The sequence below is a fragment of the Balaenoptera borealis genome, assembly GCF_965194805.1.
Source record: "Balaenoptera borealis genome assembly, contig: HAP1_SCAFFOLD_2251, whole genome shotgun sequence".
Classification (NCBI taxonomy): Eukaryota; Metazoa; Chordata; class Mammalia; order Artiodactyla; family Balaenopteridae; genus Balaenoptera; species Balaenoptera borealis.
The window spans coordinates 12631-37044 of NW_028122037.1; the positions used below are offsets into that span (position 1 = coordinate 12631).

General features: G+C 54.9%; 1 pseudogene across 1 annotated transcript; it reads right to left on the reverse strand.

Moving 5' to 3' along the window:
* Window positions 1–15927: 15927 nt before the first annotated feature.
* On the reverse strand, window positions 15928–18980 carry LOC309622357 (thimet oligopeptidase-like; annotated as a pseudogene). The gene is made up of 6 exons: window positions 18845–18980; window positions 18269–18644; window positions 17994–18189; window positions 16938–16995; window positions 16703–16831; window positions 15928–16066 (listed from the first exon to the last, which is right to left on the reverse strand). The product of its transcript is annotated as a thimet oligopeptidase-like (transcript).
* Between the last annotated feature and the right edge of the window lie 5434 nt (window positions 18981–24414).

Sequence of the window (24414 nt, forward strand, 5' to 3'; positions counted from 1 at the left end):
GCATGCCAGTATCAGACAGCTGTAAGGAGTGTTTACTACTGCCCAGAAGTCTCCGAAATTCTTGGAAGGGGCTACTGGTGATGTTTCAGAGCCATGAGTTTAGATCCCACGGCAAGTGTGGGGAAACCACTCTTAGCCAAAAGGAAAGTCTAGCCAATCAGCCAACATCTGCAACTGACTCAACTTTGTAGCTGTCTCGTTGCCTGGGTCCACATAATTAAGGGAAAATGCTACATGCTCTAGCAATATTAGCAAAGCTGGGGTCTTAATATATATTCCTAGAGAGTTCTAAGGACCCAGGAAACATCACCTCTACTGGAAAAGTTGACCGTCAGCTTTTTGAACTGACAGTAGAGGGATGATTGGGCGGGTTTAGGACTTTAGGAGCCCCAAACGCCTGAAATTCCAGGTGGCAGTGCACTGTCATTAATATCCCCTGGTTTTAGCTCTTTGGGAGATACCTTTTCTGAGGGTTTTATACATTATTTTTGATTTATTTTAGTATTCCTACTTCTAGTCAAAGTCAAGACCAGGAAATGTAGAGATATGCTATGAGGTGGTTCTCGGGCTTTGTTTGAAATCTACTAAAAATTCCGTCCTTCGTTCAGTGACTTTCACTGTGTACCATGCATCCGTGAGTAGTACTGCTATGGGTGCCCCTATGGAGCTGACATTCTTTGTTTAATATACTTATTTAATTATTTATTTGGCTGCGCTGGGTCTTAGTTGTGGCACGTGGGATCTTTTAGTTGCAGCATGCGAACTCTTAGTTGTGGCATGTGGGATCTAGTGCCCTGACCAGGGATCGAACCCGGGCCCCCCTGCACTTAGCCACTGGACCACCAGGGAAGTCCCTGGAGCTAACATTCTACCGGGGGGTTGGGGGGGGGGCGGGAGACAAACCAACGAATACACACTGTCCGCACAGTAGTAAATGTTGTGGAGAATTGTAGAGGCCAGAGGGGGGCAGGGCTTGCCGGTATGTGCGGCAGTTTCAAAAGGGTGTTTGGAGAAGGCACCACTTATAAAGGGACGGTTGAACAGCGTCCTGGGGAGGTGTGAGGGCTGAGCCCCTGTGTACTGGGGGGAAGTGGGTCCAGGCAGAGGGCTCAGCAGGGCAGAGACCCTAAGACTGGAACCACGTGGTGGAGGAAGAGCAAGGTGGCTGCAGCCAAGGGGCTGAGTGCGAGGGACCGCGAGACAGGTGGGGGGTGGTTGGCGAGGCTTTTTAGGCAATCACGAGGATCTCCACTTTTACTGGTCCTGGGATGGGGCACAGGAAAGTTTGAGCACTGGGGCGGCACACCCTGACTCAAGTGCTCATGCAGCATCGTCTCGGTGCTGTGGAAGCAAGAAGCAGGAGATGCTGCAGCGCTCAGCAAGAGATGATCCCGGCTTTGGGACCAGCGGCCAGCAGTGGAGGTGGTGAGAAGTCATCTGAAGATGGGAGGATAGATTTGCAGTGAATTGTGCTGTGGTACAAAAGCGGGTGGGAGGCACAGGGGCTTGCAGGGTACCATGTGCTTGGGTTCAGCTGGGGTCAGAAGGTGAAAGAAAGGCTCAGGCAAGAGCCTGAGGGTGTAGGGCGATGACTGTGTTCATGCATCTCGGAATTAAGATGACTTGCTTGCTTTGCACAGTGGGCCGTCTGCTGAAGAGTATTGTCACACCCGCTCTGTGTTCTGCGTGATGCTTTTAGGTCAGCCTTAGAGTTCAGAGCTTTGTCCCAACTCTGCTCGCTGATGAACAGAGAAGATTCTTGTGATTTGGTGGTTTCCAAGAGAAATCCCAGCAAAGTGTGGATGGAGGTGGGGGCAGAGAGAATTGCTTTAGTCCCTCAAAGAGACTGTTTATAACAGTAGAACACAGTGAGAGCAACTAGGACAGCTTCTTCAAGAAGCACATATTCTTTCTTCCCTTGTAAGAGGCACTTACTCTCCAAAGAAATCTTTTTTTTTTTTCCTTACTGGAAATATTTCACTGCTTTGATTTTATTTTTTAATTCATTGTCTTCAAAGTTTGCTCTTTCAGAATTCATTTGCTTACCATATAATCTATGACTATTTCAGAAGATTGAAATTAGGTTTGTTTTGTGGCTTCTACTTTTAAACCAAGAAGTGGGTTCAGAATTGGTGATGGAAGAGAACTTGAAATAGGATAGCTTATTGGGAACATTGATTTGGGCCCTTTTCTTCTAGTGTTAACTTTTTAGCTTATCTCTTTCAGAATATGCCTGATTTCCTTCTCGTGAGATACCACATGTCTAAGGATCCAGTTGTTACTTAATTTTTCTTTGTTTACTGATAAATATGCTGTATGCTTTTGTTCTTTTAAAAAGCAATTTTATTGAGGTATAAAACACTCACAATAAAATACATCCAATTTAAGTATAGAGTTTGAGTTTTGACAAAAGTGTGCACCCGCGTACCTGTTACCACGATCCATATATGGACCATTTCCATCACTTTAAAAAGTACACTCTGGGCCCGTTTCTAAATAGCTCATCCCACCCAGCCCCAGGCAAACACTGATCTGCTTCTGCTTCCAGTCACAATAGATTATATTTGCCTTTTCTAGAACATCCTATCAATAGAATCAAATCCTATGCACTCTTTTGGGTCTGGCCCCTTTGCCTCAGCACCATGTTCTTCCTTGAGGTTCATTATCATGTTGCTTGTGTTGGGGTTTTTGTTTCTTTTATTGCTGAATAGTATTCCAATGTATGGACTTATTAACACACTTCACTTTTCATGGACATCGGGTTGTTTCCAGTTCAGGGAAATTATGAGTAAAGCTGCTATGGATATTTTTCATCAAGTCTTGTTGTGAACAAATGCTGTCATTTCTCTTTGGTAAGTGCCTAGGAGAGGCATTGTTGCATCTCCTGTGATAGGTACACACGGTATTTTTTTGTTTTTTGGTCGTACCATGCAGCTTGCGGGATCTTAGTCCCCCGACCAGAGATTGAACCTGTGCCCCCTGCAGTGGAAGCATGGACCCCTAACCACTTACCGCCAGGGAATTCCCAGTACACACACATTATGATTGTTATGTCATCTTGATGAATCTACCACTTTTATCATGATGAGAAGTCTGTCCTGGTAATAATATATTTGTTCTGACGTCTACTTTGTCTAATATTGTTATAATCACTCGAGCTTTCTTGATATTGGTGTTTGCATGGTATGTCTGTTCTCTGACCTCTGCCTTGTAATTAGACTATTTAGACCATTTACACTTGAATAATTACCAGTTTAGTTGGATTTAAATCTCGTATGTATTATTTGTTTCCTTGTTGCTTTTTTCTTCTCCAGTCTTCTTTTGGATTGAGTATATCCTAGTAAGTTGTCATCACCACTGGCTTATAATAGCTATATAGCTCTTCATTTCATTTATTTTTCTGGTGTTTCCAGGCACCTCGTCTTCCGTGAACTCCTGGTGCCTTTGCCTCGGCAGGACCACCATGGTCTGCTTGGGTCCCCCTCCCAGCACCACATTTCAGAAAGTGCCTCCAGGCGAAGAGCTGACGCAGCCTGGGGTCCTCCTAGCTTGCTTCCCTTCTTTCAGGGACTCTAGCCCCTTCTGTGTCTGAAAACAGTTACTTCATATACTTTGTCCAGTTTTCTCGTTGTTATTGTGGGAGCTTAGGTTCGGCTCTGGTTACCATATTATGTTCTGAAGTGTAATTTTATTTTTGAAATAAAGTATTTGGTTCTTGGCAGGAGAATGTGTTAAATATGTGAAATTGGGACTGCCTGTAAAACCCTAGATGCATAACACCATTGTTATGACTTCACAAAGTGATGTAAAGATGGTGATGATCAGTTTCCGGCTTAGGCATAGCAGCACGTGTAAACCTCAGAAGCAGAAGCTTTGAAAAGTTCTGTATCAGTCCCGTTTGAATGATAACAGCCCATAATCGAGCCCTTAGGTGCTCAGTGTTCTACATACAGATCTTTTTTAAAAAAAAATCATCTTACGTGTGTGTTTTTTAAATTATTTATTTATTTATTTTTGGCTGCGTTGAGTCTTCGTTGCTGTGCACGGGTTTTCTCTAGTTGCGGCGAGCGGGGGCTGCTCTTCGTTGTGGTGTGAGGGCTTCTCACTGTGGTAGCTTCTCTTGTTGCAGAGCACGGGCTGTAGCACGCGGGCTTCAGTAGTTGTGGTGCGTGGGCTTCAGTAGTTGTGGCTCACCGGCTCTAGAGCGCAGGCTCAGTAGTTGTAGTGCACGGGCTTAGTTGCTCCGAGGCATGTGGGATCTTCCCGGACCAGGGCTTAAACCCGTGTCCCCTGCATTGACAGGCGGATTCTTAACCACTGTGCCACCAGGGAAGCCCCTGAGGTTTTAATTTAATTTTAATTCATTTAAATTGAAATAGCCCCATGTGGCTAGTGGCTGCCGTATTAGACAGCAAAACTCCAGGTAGCAAGGGAGCAGGGGTAGAAAGACAGCCCTGTGATGGAGCAGTCAGGGGAGCCTCCCAGCAAAAGACTGACCAGCCTCTTGCCTCACTGTGGCAGGGGAAGCCCCAGGCTGGAAATGGCAAATACTTGGCACAGGCACCACTCCGAACCATTCCTGCGCCCATGGCAGACACTGCTAGTCAATCACCACACACTTTCTTGCTAGTTCAGCCATAGCTCAGGATCCTTCTCAATACAACACTCCAGGCAGTCCCCAACTACAGATCAGTAGATGCTAGCATTTGAGAGAAATATTACTGGTCATCCCTAGGCCAGGAGGCCCATCTGGGAGGTCCAGGATCTCACCAGGCTGTAAGGTGGCTGGCAAGGGACGTGTGGCCAACCTGGGTCAGTGAGGCAACCACAAATATGGAGAGTGGAGAGGCAATGTGCTGGAGGAGCCAAGATTTTTCTATTTCTTCAAGAAACACTCAGAGCATGATTTAGGGAGAGAGGAAGGGGGTGGGGGGAGAGGTGAAGACTTGTCAAAGCCAGCTGATGTGCAAAGCATTTGGAGATTTTTATTGAGCTGGGTGCAATATTGTGATTTATGAAGAAAAATACATATTTGGTCATTCAGACCAAAAATATATATTTGGCCATCTCCCACGTGGCCCAAACCTTAAAATATTTACATTTTCGCCCTTTTTGGAAAAAAAAAATTTGCGGACCCTTATTCTAGAGAGGGTTCTGAATTGCCCACAAAAGTGGACTTGCTGGATTAAAGGAAATATGCATTGAAAATTTCAGCAGATGCTGCCCTTCATACTTGCACTAGCAGTGTATGAGATTGCCTGTTCCCCAGTATCCTCACCAACACAGAGTAATATCAGACTTTTCCATGTGGCCAATTTGATAGGTGAAAATGGTATTTCACTATCGTTTTAATTGTACTTACCTTATTAGCAGTAAGATTTAGTATTAGGCAGTAGGTATAATAAAATATATATTTGGTCTTTGTCCCTCATTCCTGGCACAAAACTTCTAAACCCCGTGGAATTTCCAGATAGGAGTGTCTTTTGATATTCATAACAAAACCCTTTCAACCACACCTGAGTTTGTGTTAATGAGGTGACTTTTGGAAAGCCCCTAAGGAAGGGGCTGGTTGCCAGGGGAACCAACCAGAATTAGAGGATTGGAACTTTCAGTCTCTTCCACCCTCCCCCCCACCCCCTTGAAGGGGAGAGGGGCTTGAGGTTGAATCAGTTAATCCTGTCTACATAACGAAGCTTCAGTGAAATTAAAAGAATGGAGTTTGGGGCTTCCCTGGTGGCGCAGTGGTTGAGAGTCTGCCTGCCAATGCAGGGGACGCGGGCTCGAGCCCTGGTCTGGGAAGATCCCACATGACACGGAGCAAGTGGGCCCGTGAGCCACAACTGCTGAGCCTGTGCGTCTGGAGCCTGTGCTCCGCAACAAGAGAGGCCGCGATGGTGAGAGACCCGCGCATCGCGATGAAGAGTGGCCCCCGCTTGCCACAACTAGAGAAAGCCCTTGCACAGAAACGAAGACCCAACACAACTAAAATAAATAAATAAATAAATAATTTTAAAAAAACGTTCTTCAAAATTATTTAAAAAAAAAAAAAAAAAAAGAATGGAGTTTGGAGAGCTTCTGGATTGGTGTACCCAGGGAGGTGCCAGGTGGGACAGCATGGAAGCTTTGCACCCCTTTCCCCATACCTTGCCCTGTGCGTCTCTTCCATATGGCTGTTCCTGAGTTAGATCTTTTTATAATAAACTGGTAATCTAGAAAGGAAAAAAAAATATTATATATATATATATATATATATTTGGTCATCTCATATATATTTGGCTTTCCAAAAGTCACCTCATTAACATAACAAAAGGCACCTTTTTTAAAAAATTAATTTTATTTGAGCGTAGTTCTGCTGTACAGCAAAGTGAATCAGCTATACATATACATATATCCCCTCTTTTTTGGATTTCCTTCCCATTTAGGTCACCACAGAGCATTGAGTAGAGTTCCCTGTGCTATACAGTAGGTTCTCATTAGCCTGGAAGGGCGACGCTGCACTCTCCCCTCCGTTGCCAGGCAGGCTGTGCTTCTGTTACTGCAGCCCAAGGCCCCGAGAGCCTGCTCTGGTTCCTTAGGGGCCCCTGGGAGGGGTGTTTGTCACAGGTCTCTCCGCAAGCCCAGTTCTCTCGACCGTGACTGTCCTCGATTGCGGCGTCTGCTACACGGCCTGGGTCAAAGAGCCTAAAAGTGCGGGGATTGGGACCCAACCTGGTAGGAGGAACTTGAGTCCCGTGATCCCCCTAAGCCCCTGTAACCCTGCGGTGGGCGTGGGTCCCCCTCAAGTCACGCTGCCTCCCACACCCACAGCTTCCTTCTGTCTTTGGCTGAGTCCCCTCTGGTTCCTCAAATGGCCACCAGGTGGGAGCAGAGACCTGCGGTGAGGCTGGGACTGAGGCCTCCTTGAAGATGGGCTAGGAGGGCTCCAGGCAGGGCTGGGGGCCTCTCTCACTGGGGGTCTGGGCTTGCCGGGTGGCTGGGAGCTGGGTGCGTGCCTGGGGGTGCAGGCCTCTTTTGGGGTGAGTGTGCTGTGACTGCGTGGGGTGTAGATGGGCACACCTGTGTGCAGAGGCCTCTGCAGCTGTTGGGTGCGTGTGCCCTTGAGCATGCCCGTGTGCAAGCATGCAGGGGGTACCTGTGTGTGACTGTGGGGCCTGGGTCTGCAGAATCCTCCCTGTTCCCCTGCAGGCCTGAGAAGGCTGACGATTGGGATAGCCTGGCCCTTGAACTTTATGTTTCCAAAGCGGCAGGTGGCTCCGAGGCTCGGACCTCAGGACCCCCTGCCCGCTGCGTTCCCTTAGGCTGTGTCCAGCCAGTGTGGCGGCTTGTCCTACTTTGCCAGGTTTGGGGTCCTGCTGAGCCTTTTTTATTTATTTATTTATTTTAACATCTTTATTGGAGTATACTTGCTTTACAATGGTGTGTTAGTTTCTGCTGTGTAACAAAGTGAATCAGTTATACATATACGTATGTTCCCATATCTCTTCCCTCTTGCATCTCCCTCCCTCCCACCCTCCCTATCCCACCCCTCTAGGTGGTCACAAAGCACCAAGCTGATCTCCCTGTGCTCTGCGGCTGCTTCCCACTAGCTCTCTGTTTGACGTTTGATAGTGTATATATGTCCATGCCACTGTCTCACTTTGTCACATCTTACCCTTCCCCCTCCCCATATCCTCAGGTCCATTCTCTAGTAGGTCTGTGAGCCTTTTGATTTGTGTCAGGATGGGGACTCATTGCTGTTCCTGGGGGCCTCGGGGTAGGAAAGGCCAACAGTGCACTGGGGGTGCTCCTTAGCCCCAGGCTGGGGGTTCGGGGAGGGGGAGGGCCGCCACACCGGAGTTTGTGCCCCTGGTCCTGCCAAGCCACTGGGAGGGTGGATGCTAGCCCACTTGTCACCCGCTTAGCATCCTGGGCTTCCAAGGTCCTCCTCCAGCCAGGCCCGTTTCCCTGCTCCCTTTGGTGCCTTTCTACTGCCCTCACTACCTCCACCGCCCTCTTCCGTTCTCCCTGAAAACCACGCTAAGCAGACATTTGTCAAGGTCACAGTGACCTCCATGCTGCCAAGCCCAGTGGACAATTCTCCGGCCTCCTCTGACTTGACCCTCAGCAGCACTTCAGGGGCTGGTCCTTCCCTCCTCCTGCCATCACTCCCTTCCGCAGCTCAGGAATTCCGCTCTCCTGGTTTTCCTTCTGTCCCGCTGGCCCTCCCTCTCAGCCTCCTTTGCTGGTCCCTGATCTCTCCAAGTCTGGGTGCCCCATCCCTACACCTCTTCTGTCTCCCTCTTTAAACGCCCACTTCCTTGGTGATCTCATCCAAGCTCATGGCTTTCAAATGACTCCCGTTGAGTATAATTTAATTAGTTGGTTTTTTATCATCTGTCTTCTCCCAAAGGAAAGCAAGCTCTACAGGCAGGGCTTTTTTTGTCTTAAGTCAGGTTTATTAAGGTATAATTTACATACAGTTAATGTCACCCTTTTTAGTGTTCACTTCTGTAAGTTTTTGACAAACACGTATAGTTGTGAAACTGTCTCTGCCGTCAATTACAGGACAGTTCCCATCACCCCCAAAAGTTCTCCATACCCTTGTGGTCATCCCCTCCCCCATGTCCCGCCCTGGGCAGCCACTAATCTGTTCTTTTGTCCCTTTTCCCTAGTTGTGCCTTTTCTGAAAAGTCATATAAATGGGATTGTACTGCGTGTAACCTTTGGAATCGGCTTCTTCCACTTATCACAATGCACAGCGCATTTGAGATTCACCCATATTGTTGCAGCTGTGAGCCGTTAGTTCTTTTATTCTATTGTATTTTATTGCACAGCTTTGTTTATCTGTTCGGAGGGGGACCAGTTGTCCTGGTTTCCGTGGGAGGGAATGGTTTTTCTGGGACATGGGACTTTCAGTGCTAAAACCAGGGTGGTTGGTTATCTTAGTTCTTTAGTTGAGGGACATTTGGGTTGTTTCTAGGTTGTTGATGATTTTGAATACCTACTCAATATAACCAGTGACAGAGGGTTTTTTGGTGAACACAAATGTCCATTTCTCTTGGGTAAATACCTAGGAGTGGGGTTGCTCAGTTGGATGACGAGTGTACGTATCACTGTAAAAGAGGCTGCCAAGCTGTTCTCCAGAGTGGCTGTATTGTGTAGCATTGTGGGAGAATTCCACTTGCTCTGCATCTTAACCAGAACTTGGTAGTGTGTCAAAAAAAATTAAAAACCGGTTTTTTAGCCATCTTAATAGGTGTATAATGATATCTCCTCACGGTTGGCAGAGATTTCCTTTATTCGCCTTGAGTAGTGTTGTGCCCCCAGTGCCTGGGTTAGTGCCTGCTATGTAGTAGACACTCAATGAATTTTTTTTTTTTTACTGTGTGAATGAATGTATGGATGGATGAATGAATGAAGTCAAAGGGGCTTCCGGTATCTAAATCTGTTATAGCAAATACATAGCACACGTACCGCCAATTCCCCCATGCCCCATTCTGTTTCCATGGCAGACGTCACTCATCAATTGAGCCATTTTATCCACCTGCTTCATTTCAGACAGGTACGATCCAGTCCTTTGTGTAGCAAGTGAGATGAGCCCCATGAGCTAATGCAGCTTTAGTTCAAGCCTCTCATTGGCTGAAGAAGAGGCCAGGCTCAGAGCAGGGTCCAAGGCTGCCCAAGGACTCACAGCGAGCCAGTGGCAGGACTAGATCTCCAGGCTGGGCTCTCCCCAGAAAAATGCACGACGTCTCTGACAAGGCTGGAGTAGGATGGGAGGCATGGACGTGGATCTGGGCTTGAGGCCGGGTTGGAGCATTGTGGAGTGCTCCCTGGGCCCCGGCCGGGTGGGAAGGCTGATGCCGGCGCTCTTCCTGCAGGTGCCCAGGAGCTGCTGGGATGGCCTACCCGCCCACGTTGGCTCCCTGGCCCAGCGGGCGTACTGGGCTCTGCTGAGCCAGCAGAGGGACCAGAGCATCGTGGCCCTGGGCCAGAGCGGTGCTGGCAAGACCACCTGCTGCGAGCAGGTCCTGGAGCACCTGGTGGGGATGGCAGGCAGTGTGGATGGCAGGGTCTCAGGTACAGTGGTCTCCAGGTGACGTGCAGCTGGGACGTGGTGGGGGCGGTGGCGTGGGGGAAGGGAAGGGAGAGTCAGAGGGGGTGCTGGGCGGCTCTTTCTTATATCTGCTCAGCTAGCGTTCACTGAGCACCTGTGTGCAGACCCTGTGCTGGCTTCTGGGCAGGGCCACCCCTAGTCTGTTGGGTACTTTTGTGTGAATTAGAAACAGGTACTCCTTGCCTAAGACACTCACTGCCACATGTGGAACCGTCGTCACGCATTGACATTGTTAGAACCAAACACTTGACCACCACGTTCTGGGCCATCATCCTAATAAGTATACAGGCCTATGGCTATCTGATATAAATGCTGTGCCCTTAGGTGTGGTGTCCTTGTGCAGCGCACAGCCCACTGGACTGTGCAGAGGACCCGATAAGTAAAAACAAAGACAAGGAGGCACTGACAGCCGGAAGGGAGACTCAGCTGCACATCTGTGCCAGACTCCAGTGCTCTGCACCGCTTGCTGGCCGAGCTGGGGAGGGGAGAGGCGGAGGGAGCACAGAGAAGGGGCCGGGGGGCTTCCTTGAGGAAATGATGTTTGAGCTGGGCATTAAAGAAAGAGTTTCAACATTGTAAATCAACTATACTTCAATAAAAAATAGTGTCAGTTGGTGATAATAATTACAATATTGATGGGGATCGTGGTAAATGCTTGCTGAGGACTTACGCGCCAGGCTCTATTCCAAGCAGGTTAACTTATTTATTATTTAAAACATCCCTATAAGGTAGACATTATTATTATTTGAATTTTATAGATGAGGCCATTAAAACGCAGGGAGGTTAACCAGCTTGCCCAAGGCCACACAGCTCATACATCCTAGCACCGAGATTCAAACACAGACAGTTTGGCTCCAGAGCTGTTACCCCTGGGCCAGTGTCCTCAATGTATTGTTGCCCCTCTGAGGAGCCTTTTTAGTTGTTCTTTCTCCTAATCGTCTCCCACCGTGAAAAGTTAATGCCATAGATTCACCATATATTTGTTTATGCAGTGTGTGTGTATGTGTGTATATATATACAGACACACACAGACATGTGTGTGTGTGTGTGTGTGTATCTGTGCTCTATTCTATACATAAGAAAGGAAAACTGCCCCCATCCTCAAGAATCAGTTTCTGCCCTCTTGGGGGCAGTATTCCCCCTGCTGAGAATATATGGCCCAGGCAGTATTGCTTTTCTAATAATAACAAACAATACTAACACCACCACATTTGGAGCATGTTCTGAGCACTTTACATTATTAAAGCTTTTAGTCTTTGTGGCAACCACATGAGGTAAGTAAGTACTATTATTACCCCCATCTTATAGATGGGGTATCTGAGGCACAGGGGGGTTAATTTATTCGCTCCAAATCAGGTGACTAACAACGGGGAGAGGCCATATTCAAGCTTGTTTAACCATTGTACTATCCTGCTTCTCCACTGGGCTTATTCCAATGCTTTATTGATCACCTGTTCTGCACCTGGCCCAGGTTAGAGCCCTGTGAGGAGCTGGGGATACAGCAAGGAGAGGCCCTCCCAGAATGTAGATCTGCTGAAAGTGTGTGTTGGGGGAGTGGGAGTCAGGCTAGGCTGTATCCAGGTGCCTAGCACATAGTGGGTGCTTGTTAAATAGTTATGTTAAAAAGCTTGGGACTGCTGGGCTTTTTGAGCTGGCTGTGATGGGCGTTCCCCGAGAGCAGGTCCAAGAATGTTAATGCTCTGCCCTCCTCCTAGACTCCACCAGGCCCAGGAGGCCCTAGGGCAGCCCTTGTCACTCAGATCGTACCAATCCTAGGTGTGTGTATCTCCCCTTCTGGGCTCACTCTTGCTCACCCCGCGCCCCTGCTTGCAGCACAGGGCCAGCCCAGCAGCGGAAGAGGTGTGGCTTAGAGCTGAGTTGGGGGAGTGGAGGGGCCCCTGCTGGGGCCTGGGGCCAGAATGGGGTCCTGTGAGAGGTGGGGGTGGCAGCACCTGGGCCACGGGTGATGCCCTGTCTGTGCCCCACCAGTGGAGAAGATTCGAGCCACCTTCACTGTCCTCCGGGCCTTTGGCTCCGTGTTCACCGGCCACAGCCGCCATGCCACCCGGTGCTCCATGGTGATGTCACTGGACTTGAACGCCACAGGCCGAGTCACGGCCGCCCAGCTCCAGGTGAGGCCTCTGGGTGGGAGGGAGAGGGGGCTCTTTAGGGCTGCAGTAGCCTCAGCCCCACTCAGCAGGGCCCACGCCTCCAGCTGGGACCCTGGAATGTGTCTAAATGGTCATCGCTCCCCAGGCCAAGGCCAGCTCCTCCCCACCTCACTCAGTGCCCAGACATCTCCTCCTGGAGCAGGCCAGCTCGTCTGTGCCTCGGAGTATCACAGGGATGAAATATTCATGAGTAGATACATAATTCAGCCGCTCATTAGCTGGGTCTTAAAAGCGTAAGCTGAAATTAAACAGGCGCTCGCTGGCCTTCTGCGGCAGCCCGTGTGTGACAGGCACATGGCCTGTTTGTTCCTCTCTCTGAAATCACCTGGCTCCTCCCCTTCCCCCCCCCCCCGCCCCCACCAACATTCTGTTTGAACAGAAAACAGGATTAGGTTATTAGAAGGGTTGTTTGTATGTGGAGCTAGGAGAATACCCAGACTCGCTGGTGCACGATAAATCCCTTTCTGTCCCGGCCCTGAAAGTCTACCGTGCATCACCATGTGGGTCAAGTTATTAAGGGCTTCGGTTGCATAAGAGTGTGTTGGAGGGCGGCTCTGGGTTAATTGTTAGTACCCTTGGATTCCTTCATCGGAATGAGCCCGTTGCATTCGTTGATTGCCTGCGTGGACTCTGAATCAGTGAGACAAAGGCCTGGCACGTTTTGATTTGGAGGCGTCCAGCCAAGTTGGGGCCTGAGGTGCTGCCTCGAAGAGTGGGCCTGGGGGTTGGTGGGGGTGTGCGGGCAGCCTAGCGGGGCCTCGTGCTGACCGGCGCCTGTCCTCTCCCCTGGCAGACGATGCTGTTGGAGAAGAGCCACGTGGCCCCGCAGCTGGAAGGGGAAGGCAATTTCGAGGTTTTCTCCCAGATGCTATCCGGATTGGACCTGGCTCTCAGGTGAGCGACTGGGCTGAGCAGGGACAGCCGAGGGCAGTGAGACAAAGGGCCTCCGCTCTCCAGGGCCCCAGCCCTGCCTCTGCCCAGAGGTGAGAGGCAGTGGAGCCCAGTGGTTAGGAATCTGGCCTCTGATTCTTGCTGCCTGGTACTGCTCCTGGGCTGGGTGAACCTGGCCAGGTGTCACCTGCTCTGAACCTCCGTTTCTTCCTCTGTAAAGTGGAAATAGTACCTTGACTGCTGACCTTACAGGATTAAGTGAGATAATTCACATATGGCTCTTTATACACGCTGGGGGGTGGTGGTGGGTGTCTGCTGTGACGGTGACATTTTGGTACAGGTTCTGACAGCAGCGTGGGAGGTGGGCAAGGAACAGCAGACCCCAAATCTTCCAGAAGCTCCTAAACTCTGTGAGAGCCTTGGGTGCACCTGAGGTAGCTCAGGGCGAGGAGGCACCAGGTGGAACAGCAGAGAAGCCACAAGACTCATCTGGGAGGGCCTTCTGGGGGAGGTGGCCCAGGGAGTCATCTCTGCCCCTCGCTGACTCCTGGGAATTCTTGGACATGTGGCTCCCTGTCTCTGAGCCTTGGTTTCCTCATCTGTTGAACGAATGAGTAAGGTTCTATCTAGTGAAGCTCCAGGGAGTGCTCACCCCAGGCGAGGGGTGATAATTTTCAATTTGCCTCTGCGTCCCCCATCATTTGTCTCCTGCCTTCCACCCCCGTCTGAAGGGCAGGCCCAACCTGTCCTGAGCCTCTTGGCTAAGGCCAGAGGGGCACCTTACCCTTTGGAGAGAGGGCAGATTAGGGAGGAAACTCCCAGTTTTCAGAGCAGGGTAACTGAGGAGTAAGGAAGCTTCTGGAAGGCCTTCACTTAAGAAGGGCCCATTGAGGGCAGCAAGTGAGGAATATTCGGGAGGCAGGGCCAGGGCCTGAGGCAGACCCCGGGGCCACCTGGGGCACTCTGTGGAGCCCCGTGCCATGATGCCCACCTGCCCTGCCAGGCCACTGGTGTGGGTGGGTCCTCCCTTACTTCTGGTCCCTTCTCTGTTTCCAGGACAGAACTGTACCTGCACCAGCTGGCAGACAGCAGCTCCTTCGGCATGGGCGTGTGGCCTAAGGTAAAGAGGAGGTCCTTCTGGGTGTGAGTGGGTGTCTGTGTCCCCATGGCCAAGATGGGCGGGTCCCCTGTGTGGCTCGTCCCTCTGCCACTGGGGTAAGTAGTTGGCAAGGGCTGGTCACGTGGGGGAGGCAGGGTTGCCTTTATGGGGCCTGGGCTTGTCAGGGAAATGAGTCTTGTGCTAATAAAGGGAACCAGGAGGTGGTTTGTGTAGAGGTAAGGGCGCGGTCTCCGGGACAGGCTGGGTTCAAACCCCGGCTCTGACACTTACTGGATATGAGACCTCAGGCATGGACCCTAGCCTCTCTGAATGTCTGTGTCCTCTTCGGTAAAATAACAACAGAACGGGCGGGCAGGCTGAGGGGAGGACAGAGCGTGGCACGGCCTGCCCGCCTGGGCCACGGGGAGAAGGTCGGGGCGCCGCCCGCGCCCTCGTTCCGCTGCCTGGCGTCCTTTGTGGAGGCAGGGCTCCCAAGGAGCTCAAAGGCCAGGGAAGGACACACGGGACGGTCCAGAGCCACCCTACCGCTCCAGTGGTGCAGCACCCTCTCTGAATTCCTACTGCCACCAAAACACATCCCTAAGGCCTTTGGGAAGAATTGCTAGGACCCAGGAAGGCGGCCCCTTGCTGTGGTCCAGACTTCAGCAGCTGCCGATGACCAGAGGGAGCCAGCCGGCCGGCCGTGAGCAGGAGGACAGGACACGGGGACAGGGACAGCCACAGCCGGGCTTCCCGCAGCTGTGCCCACCGCCAGAACCAGCTCCAGCCAGTCACAGCCCCCGAGATGCCAAACAGTGACGGGCGAGAGGCCGGCAGGAAACTGACACCCCCTCACTGGAGAGCCTGCCCGGTCGGGGTGCGGGGCACCATCCCCGTCTGAACTCACCCCACAGCTCAGCCGTCTCCCAGTGACCCAGACGCGTCACCACGGCCCCAGGGCTGATCCCCGACCAAGGTCAGAACTCCCCCCAGTGTGACGGCCCCCATGCCACTCCTGTGGTGGAAGGGACGGCAGGCAGAGACCAGGAGTAGAGTCTTTTTTATTAATGGCTGCGTTTTCAAAGAACCGTTTTGTTACCAGGAAAGCTCCCCAGGAAGGGATTGCATTAGTGCAACAAGGGGGAGCCTTGATGCCAGGCTTTCCAGACACTTCCAGGTGGAGACTTTTGGCCTAGGCCGGCCGCCGGGGACTCGGGGGCTGGGAGGACACACGGCCCCTCCCCCGCCCCGACGGGGCGCTAAGGCACCCGGCCCGCCTGGGGGGGCAAAACCCCGTGCCGTCAGCAGGCCGGCGGCTTGCAGCCCTCAACCTGCAGCCCTTTGCTCAGGAGGAAGGTGTCCTGCATGGGGTCACAACCCAGGAAGAGCTTCACCATGCCCTTGGCATCCTCGGAGCCCCCTGGCCTCAGAATGCAGCTTCTGTAGTCCATGGCAACCTGAGGAGAGGGGGCGGGGCTGCAGGAGGGTGGAGCACCCCCTTCACAGAGGGTGTGGGTGTGGCCACCTCTGCTGTGACTCAACAAAGGGCAGGGGAGCAGGGGGTTCTGGGCAGGGCCCTCAGAGCCTGGCAGGCCCAGGCGGGCGGCACAAGCATCTAGGCCCAGGCCAAGGACCTCCGTGTTGGTCTGCACGGCAGGCCGGCCTCTCACCTTGCCACTCAGGACGCCCTCCTGCTTGAAACGAGTGTGTGGACCGTGTCCGCGGAGTACACCTCGCTGCACAGGTAGCCATAGGACTGGGCGTCGTAGCTTCCTGCCAGGTGGCCGAAAGTCGCAGGCAGGTGGGTCCCTGGGACACACGCGGAGAGGCTCCTGCCCGGCCCCCTGGCCGCTCCGTGCCCCTTCCCCAGAGCCCAGAGCTTGGGGCCTCAAAGCAGCCCTGTCTGAGTCCCCTGCCACTAGAGGGAGTATTGGCCCAACACTTCTAGAAAACGGGGACCTTGCTGGCAACTCAGTGGAGGGACACAATTCAATCTTTGCCGACTTTCTGCTGAAGCTCACGAGGGTTCACCCCTAAGCCTCTTACAGGGACAGCTGCCCGAGGCTCCGAGGGATGAGTCAGGGCTCGCCCTCCAGCACGGGGAGAGCGCGGGTTAAAGCGCTCACGAGGGAGTGAACTGCGTCTCCGCACCGACACGCACGGGCAAACCTCGTCGACGCGTTCCGTCCGGGGTATGAAGCCCTCTCCTGCCTCTTCCAGGCTCTCCAGAAAGCACGTGCAGATAGGCCCAGCCCACCCTCGGACTCCGCGCGCCACAGCTGGAGGGACCAGCCCAGGAACCCAGGCAGGAAGAGGCCAGAGGTCAGCGGGCCTCGACCAGAGCCCGTCAGTCGGTCCCCCTTCACACACCACCAGAGGATCCTCTTGACCTGGGCAGTAGCCGCCAACCGACCGCTAAGGTGGGCCCGGCGTGTGCTTGGCTACCTGGCGTGGCTGGGACCCTGAGGATCTCCTGGCAGAGGCGGGCATTGTCCTAGGCCGGGTCCGAGGGCGTCTGCATGTGCAGGGCCTGGTCCACCTTGGCCAGGACGATCTGGCGCAGGTTGAAGAGGCCTGGAGGGCGGGAGGAAGGAGACGGGGGCGCTGGCACTGTGTCCAGGCCGTGCTTTCCAGCCGGGCGGTCCGGGAGCCCCTTTCCTTTCCCTCGGCCCGGCCGCACGGGGGTTGGCCAGCCGGGACTTGATGAGCTTGTCCAGCAGCTCCTGGGGGACGGCGCTGCCCGTGCCCCGCCGAGACTGGCAGCAGCGCCAGGGCTTCACAGGGCGCGGCGCTCCCGGCCCCAGAGCCTACCCTCTGGTTCTCATCCCCGGCTGTCACCAGAGTCGCAGGCAACGTGCCCTTCTTTTCGTTTGTCTTTTTTCCGGCCCGCAGCCACGCAAAGCTGTGAAGCCCTGCCACTCGCTGCCACGTGGATGCACCCTGAGAACACGATGCTCAGCGAGAGAAGTCAGACACAGAAGGACACACAGGGTGTGACCCCACTGAGGGGAAACGTCCAGAACAGGTAGATCCACAGAGTCAGAGTGGGTTCCTGGTTGTCAGGGACAGGGGAGGGGAGGGAATGATAACTAAGGGCGTGAGGGACCTTTTTGGGGTGAGGGAAATGTTCTAGAACAGGGCAGTAGTGACGGCTGCACAGCTCAGTAAAGTGTCCCCACGCGCTCCGGTTGCAGTCTGTGAGAGCATCGCTCTCAGGACGAAGGGCTGACTGCAGGAAGACTGAACGAGCACTGGGTCCTGGGCCCAGACGCTCAGCTGGGGACCCCCCCCACATTGGGAAGTCACTGGGACTTGCTGAGCCTCCACCGAGACTGGCAGCAGCCCCAGGGCCTCACAGGGCGTGGTGCTCCCGGCCCCAGAGCCTAACCTCTGGTTCTCATCACTCATCACTCACCAGCCTTGCATGCAACGTTCCTTTCTTCTATTTTGTCTTTTTTAAAGGCAACTCTTGAATACCTGTATTTAACATGCAGGGAACCAGTCCTGACTCCTTGATCTGGGACTTCCAGCCTCCAGAGTCTCGAGGACATCCACTTCCGTTGTTTACGCGCCCAGTGCGTGGGGTTTGATGATGGAAACTGACACCGAGAGCGTCTCCTCGTGCGGGGTGACATCAGCGGAAGAATCCCGTGGCGAGGGCCTGCCTGAGGACCACGGGAGAGCCCGGGCCCTCCCCGCCCCCTGCCTTCAGCCCCTCGCCCGCACCCTCCTGGGAGCGGAGCTGGTGCATCGCTTGCCAGAACTCATGGAAGTAGGTCTCCAGCTCATCATGCTGGAACAGGGAGGGCGGGTTGGGCGTAGGCTTGGTGAAGTTGGCCACCATGGCCGCGATGGCAATCTGGCGCCTCCCGTCCTGCTGCAGGCAGCCCGGCTGCAGGCCAAAGCAGGCCATGTGCCCGGACTTCCCTTCCCTGGGGAGGGACGCGGGTGAGGCCCCGCTACCACAGAGGAGCCCCGGCCCACGGCCGACAGGTTCCCCCACGCATGCACCGAGGGTAGAGGTCCAGGTAGAACTTGCTGATGGATGACCTTGCCCGAGGCCACGTCCCGGACCGTGTAGAGCCTCACATCTTCATCTTCGTGACGCATGTTGGCGCCTTCCTCCAGGTCGAAGGTCAGCCCCAGCAGCTCCTGGGAGATGCCCAGCCGCCCGCGCGTGACCACCTGCATGGGGAAGGACTCATTGAGCAGGTACTGGTCCACGTGGTAGCGCGTCTCCTCCCCCTGGTTCATGTAGTAGCGCAGGTCCTAGACGTTGATGGGCCCGTCAAAGTGCAGGCCCCGCCTCTGGCACTCAGCCTTCTTTAGCTCCAGGATCAGGGCCGCTCCTGCTCCCCGAGGGGCTTCAGCTTCTGGGCCAGCTCATCTGCGGGCGGAGGGGAGAGGCTCAGCTATGTCCCTGTGGCAGCCGCCCAGCCGCCCCCCACCCCACGCCCCTCGAGGCAGAATGAAGGGTTGGGGAAGGCGACCCCCAAGGGCTGACACAGTGGGGTCTCAGGCAGCACCACGTCCAGTCAAGGTCCACCTGACCCCCGTCCCCACTGGGACTCGGGGAGGCGGGGTTACCTAGGAAAGTGGCCACCACCTGGCTGGTCTTGGCCATGTTCATCTCCAGCACAGAGTCGGCACGCGTGCTGAATCCCAGCAGGCGGGACTTCTGAGCCTGCAGCCTTACCAGCTCCCCGAGGATCGCACAGTTCTCCTGGAACCCAGAGACAGCCAGCGCTGGGGACCGTGGGCCACGCCCTCCCCACAGGCCCCGGGCCAGGTCTCTGTGGGTGGGAGGGCTCTCAGGCCACTGGCGGGCACAGCCAAACCCCCTCCCTCCTCCTCCTGGCCTGGATTTCTAGACACTTTGGTGCTGTCCTAACATGTGGTCTTTATGAACACAGGTCCTTTTGGAACCAGAAACGGCGTGAACCATGATGAGCTCTAAGGCCAAGGGCAGGAAGAAATGTGACCAGGCTCTCCAGGAGCCACCCAGGGGCCTCCCCGGGCTCAACAATACAAACTTGGCTGCCGTGCAGACAGCAGCTCATCCCCACGGCGCCCGAACACCCAGCCCCTGGACGGCGAGAGACCTGTTGCTGCAGGTGCCCCGTGGTTGGCTGGTGAGGCCTGGCCCCAGGCGTACGCCACCTTCTCTGGGGCCACCTCTCTGGGTCTGCGGTGGGGTTCTCCTGGGAGCCCCCAGTCACCACAGGACCAACGTGGCCTGTCTGCAGCCCAAGAAGGTGGGGACACAGGTCTGTCCCCCGTGGACATCACCCGCGAGGCCGAGCAAGCACCAGTGGTGTCTGCGGGGAAGATGAAGGGCTCATGCACAGCCCCCATCTACTGAAGATGCTAAACGGGAGAAGCACAGACTGCAGCCACATGCGGTATGGACCAAACGCAAGTGTCCTTGCAGGAACCGATGTCTGAATGTCGAGGCTGTTCCCGGGCCACAGTGAGAAGGCCCAGGCCCCACGCAAGGCACAGAGAGGGGATGGGGGGAACATCTGCGAATCTGAGCTCATCGGGCATCACCCCAGAAGGAGAGGGAGAGAGCCAGAAGGAGATACGGAGGGAGAGGGAGAGAGAGGGAGGTACAGACGTCTCTCCTTTCCCTGGGGGTTCTCTAGTGCAGCCAAGCCTGAAAACCACTGCATTTCGGGAGATGGGTCCTCGTGGAAAAGTTAAATAGTAGCTCATGGCATTATCGACACATATTAAAATGGCCCCAAATCTTGGGGAGTCAGGGAGGGGAGCTGGCGGCTGCCTCGTAAACGAGGAGAGATTGGGCGTCAGAGGAGGTGCCTGCCTCCACCACCTCCGCCGCCGCTGCCCCCCCCCAGGGCCCCGCAGACTTCATCTCCCAGCTGTGGTCCTGGGCTGGAAGGCAGCGGGGAGGTCAGGCCGTCCCAAGCATCAACGTTGACTTCAGGGCTGATCTGAAAGGCGCCTGGTGTTTGTTGAAGCAGAAAAAAGAGAAAGCAGTGGGCAGAGGATGGGAGGGGGAGGGAGCCCCCATCAGCCCTTCTCCCTGTCTCCCTCTCTGTCTCCCTCCCTCCCTCCCTCCCTCTACCTCCCTGCCTCTCACTCTCCCTCCATCTCTCCCTCTGCCTCTCTCCCTCCCTCTCTCCCTCCCTCTCTCCCTGTCCCTCTTGCCCTGTCCTGTCCCTCTCTCCCTCCCTCCATCCCTGTCTCTCTTTCCCTGTCCCTCTCTCCCTCTCCCTCTATCCGTCCCCCCTCCCTTTCCCCGTTTCCATCTCCCTCTCTGCCTCCCTCTTTCCCTGTCCCTGTTTCCCTGCTCTGCTCTCCCTCTCCCTCTCCCTCTTTCCCTCTCCCTCTCTCCCTGTCCCCCTTTCCCTGTCCCTGTTTCCCTGTTCCGCTCTTCCTATACCTCTTTCCCTCTCCCTCTCTCCCTCTCGTGCTCCCTCTCCCTCACCCTCTCCCTCCACCTCCTTCCCTCTCCAGAGAGGGAAGGAGGTGGAGGGAGAGGGACAGGGAGCAGGAGAGGGAGGGGGGACAGGGAGAGAGGGATAGAGGGAGGGAGAGGGACAGGGAGCAGGAGAGGGAGGGGGAAGAGGGAGAGAGTGATGGAGGGAGGGAAAGACAAAGACATCTCTCCCTCCCTCCCTCTATCCCTCTCTCCCTCTCTCCCTCCCTCTCTCCCTCTTCCTCGCTCCCTCTCCTCCCTCTCCCTCCGTCTCTCCATCTCCCTCACTCCCTCCCAGAGACAGAGAGACGAAGAGGCAGAGACAAGGGAGAGGGAGAGAGGGAGAGGGAGAGAGAGGGGGAGAGAGGGAGAGAGAGAGAGGTCTCTTCCTCCCTTTCCCTCTCTCCTCCTTCTCTCCCTCTCTGGGAGGGAGTGAGGGAGAGGGAGAGACAGAGGGAGGGAGAGGGTGAGACAGAGGGAGGGAGAGGGAGAGAGGAAGGGAAAGGGCGAGGGAGGGAGAGGGAAGGAGGACGAGACGTGAGACGTCTCTCCGTCTCTCCCTCTCCGTCTCCCTCCCCCTCCCTCTCTCCCTCTCCCTCCCTTCCTCTCCCTCTCCCTCTCCTAGAGGGAGGGAGGGAGAGGGAGAGACAGAGGGAGAGGAGAGGGGGAGTCGGAGAAGGAGGTAGGGAGAGGGAGAAGGCGAGAGGGTGCCTGCTTCCCTCTCTGTCTCCCTCCCTCCCTCCCTCCCTCTCCGTGTCCCTGTCTCCCCCCTCTCCCTCTCCCTCTGTCTCTCCCTCTCTGGGAGGGAGAGAGGGAGAGGGAGAAGGAGGGAAAGTGATGGAGGGAGGGAGAGGGAGAGAAGGAGGGGAGAGGGAGAGGGAGGGAGGAAGAGAGCTCTCCCTCTCTCCCCCCTCTCTCTCCCCCTCCCTCTCTCCCTCTCCCCCTCTCCCCCTCTCCCTTGTCTTTGCCTCTCCCTCCGTCTCTCCCTCTCTGAGAGGGAGTGAGGGAGACGGAGAGACGGAGGGAGAGGGAAAGGGAGGAGAGGGAGGGAGGGAGGGAGAGACGTTTCCTCCCTCCCTTTCCTCCCTCTTCTCCCTCTCCTTCTCCCTCTCCGTCTAACTCTCCCGCTCCCTCCATCTCTCCATCTCCCTCACTCCCTCCCAGAGGGAGAGGGGAGGGAGAGAAGGAGAGGGAAAGAGGAGAGGGAAGAGGGAGAGGAAAGAGGCAGAGGAAAGAAGCAGAGGGAAGAGGCAGAGAGGGAAGAGGGAGAGAGGGAGAGGGAGAGAGAGGGGGAGAGAGGGAGAGACGGAGAGAGGGAGAAAGAGAGAGGTCTCTTCCTCCCTTTCCCTCTCTCCTCCTTCTCTCCCTCTCTCCCACTCTCCCTCTTCCCTCTCCCTCTCTCCCCCCTCCCTCTCTCCCTCTCCCCCTCTCCCTCGTCTCTCCCTCTCCCTCCATCTCTCCCTCTCTGGGAGGGAGTGAGGGAGAGGGAGAGACAGAGGGAGGGAGAGGGAGAGACAGAGGGAGGGAGAGGGTGAGACAGAGGGAGGGAGAGGGAGAGAGGAAGGGAAAGGGCGAGGGAGGGAGAAGGAAGGAGGGCGAGACGTCTCTCCCTCTCCGTCTCCCTTCCCCTCCCTCTCTCTCTCTCCCTCCCTTCCTCTCCCTCTCCCTCTCCTAGAGGGAGGGAGGGAGGGAGAGGGAGAGACAGAGGGAGAGGAGAGGGGGAGTCGGAGAAGGAGGTAGGGAGAGGGAGAAGGCGAGAGGGTGCCTGCTTCCCTCTCTGTCTCCCTCCCTCCCTCCCTCCCTCTCCGTGTCCCTGTCTCCCCCCTCTCCCTCTCCCTCTGTCTCTCCCTCTCTGGGAGGGAGAGAGGGAGAAGGAGGGAAAGTGATGGAGGGAGGGAGAGGGAGAGAGGGTGAGGGAGAGAGGGAGAGAAGGAGGAGAGAGGGAGAAGGAGGGAGGAAGAGAGCTCTCCCTCTCTCCCCCCTCTCTCTCCCCCTCCCTCTCTCCCTCTCCCCCTCTCCCCGTCTCCCCCTCTCCCTTGTCTTTGCCTCTCCCTCCGTCTCTCCCTCTCTGAGAGGGAGTGAGGGAGACGGAGAGACGGAGGGAGAGGGAAAGGGAGGAGAGGGAGGGAGGCAGAGGGAGGGAGGGAGGGAGAGACGTCTTCTCCCTCCCTCTCCTCCCTCTTCTCCCTCTCCCTCTCCCTCTCCCTCCAACTCTCCCGCTCCCTCCATCTCTCCATCTCCCTCACTCCCTCCCAGAGGGAGAGACGGAGGGAGAGGCAGAGACAGGGGAGAGGGAGAGAGGAAGAGGGAGAGAGAGGGGGGAGAGAGGGAGAGGGAGAGAGGGGGAGGGAGAGAAGGAGAGGGAAAGAGGAGAGGGAAGAGGGAGAGGAAAGAGGCAGAGGAAAGAGGCAGAGGGAAGAGGGAGAGGAAGAGGGAAGAGGGAGAGAGGAGAGAGGGAGATAGGGAGAGGAAAGAGAGAGGGAGAGGGAGGGAGAGGGAGAGAGGGAGGGAGAGAGGAAGAGACAGAGGGAGAGCGAGAGAGGGAGTGGGAAAGAGGTAGAGGGAGAGCGGAACAGGGAAAGAGGTACAGGGAGAGAGGGAGGCAGAGAGGGAGGAGAGGAAGCAGGGAGAAAAGAGAGAAAGAACACACCGTCTACATTTCTGTCAAATGACACCGGGGATCCTTACACAACCAGGAGAAAGTAACACAGGGAGGCTCTTTCTCAGCTGGAACTGGAACTGCAGACGGGGCCAAACACCACCAGGCTGGCCACACGTGTCCAGCCGCCGCTCCAGCCCCGTCAGCCGTGAGTCCGGTCACCAGGGCTCTGAGTGTCTGCTCCAGGGAGCTGGGGTTCACCCTCTCACCCGGGAGGCCAGGCCAAGAGAGCAGGGCCCCGGGCTGGACACATAGGGGAAAACGCATCCCCACAGGACAGCTTGTGCGAGCAGATTCAGCTACCAGATTCTAGAGGCCCGGGACCACCCTGTGGCCCGTGAAACCCAGGAGCCACGAGGGTCTTGCAACGTGATTCCTGTCCGTTGGACTGTAAAGTTTATGTAGGGAATCTTGGAAACAGTGGTAACAAGGCTGAATTGGAACGAGCTTTAGGCTATTATGGACCACTCTGAAGTGTGTGGGGTGCTAAAAACCCTCCCGGCTTCGCTCTCGTTGAATGTGAAGATCCCCAAGATGCAGCCGATGCTGTCCGAGAACTAGATGGGAGAACACTATGTGGCTGCCGAGTAAGAGTGGACCTGTCGAATGGGGAAAAGAGAAGTCGAAATCGTGACCGCCTCCTTCTTGGGGTCGTCGCCCTCGAGATGATTATGGGAGGAGGAGTCCTCCACCTCCCGCACATCTCCAAGATGGAGAGCCTTCTCCGTCAGCCAGAGCAGGTCCCTTTCTAGATATAGGAGAAGAGAGAGATCCCTGTCCCAAGAGAGAAATCACAAGCCGTCCTGATCTTTCTCTAGGTCTCCTAGCCGATCTAGGTCAGATGAAAGGAAATAGAAGACCACTTTGCAAGAGGAGTGGTGTACAGGCAATAACTTCATTTGGCAGGAGTATGTACAGAAAATTCAAGTTTTGTTTGAGACTTCCGAAGCTTGGTGCACTTTTTAAATGTTTTAGTTGTTCACATTTGTTTGTCTCTTGGGACAGTGACACATAAAGGTGTCATTCTCTATGGTTTGAAATGGGTCCTGGGAGGCA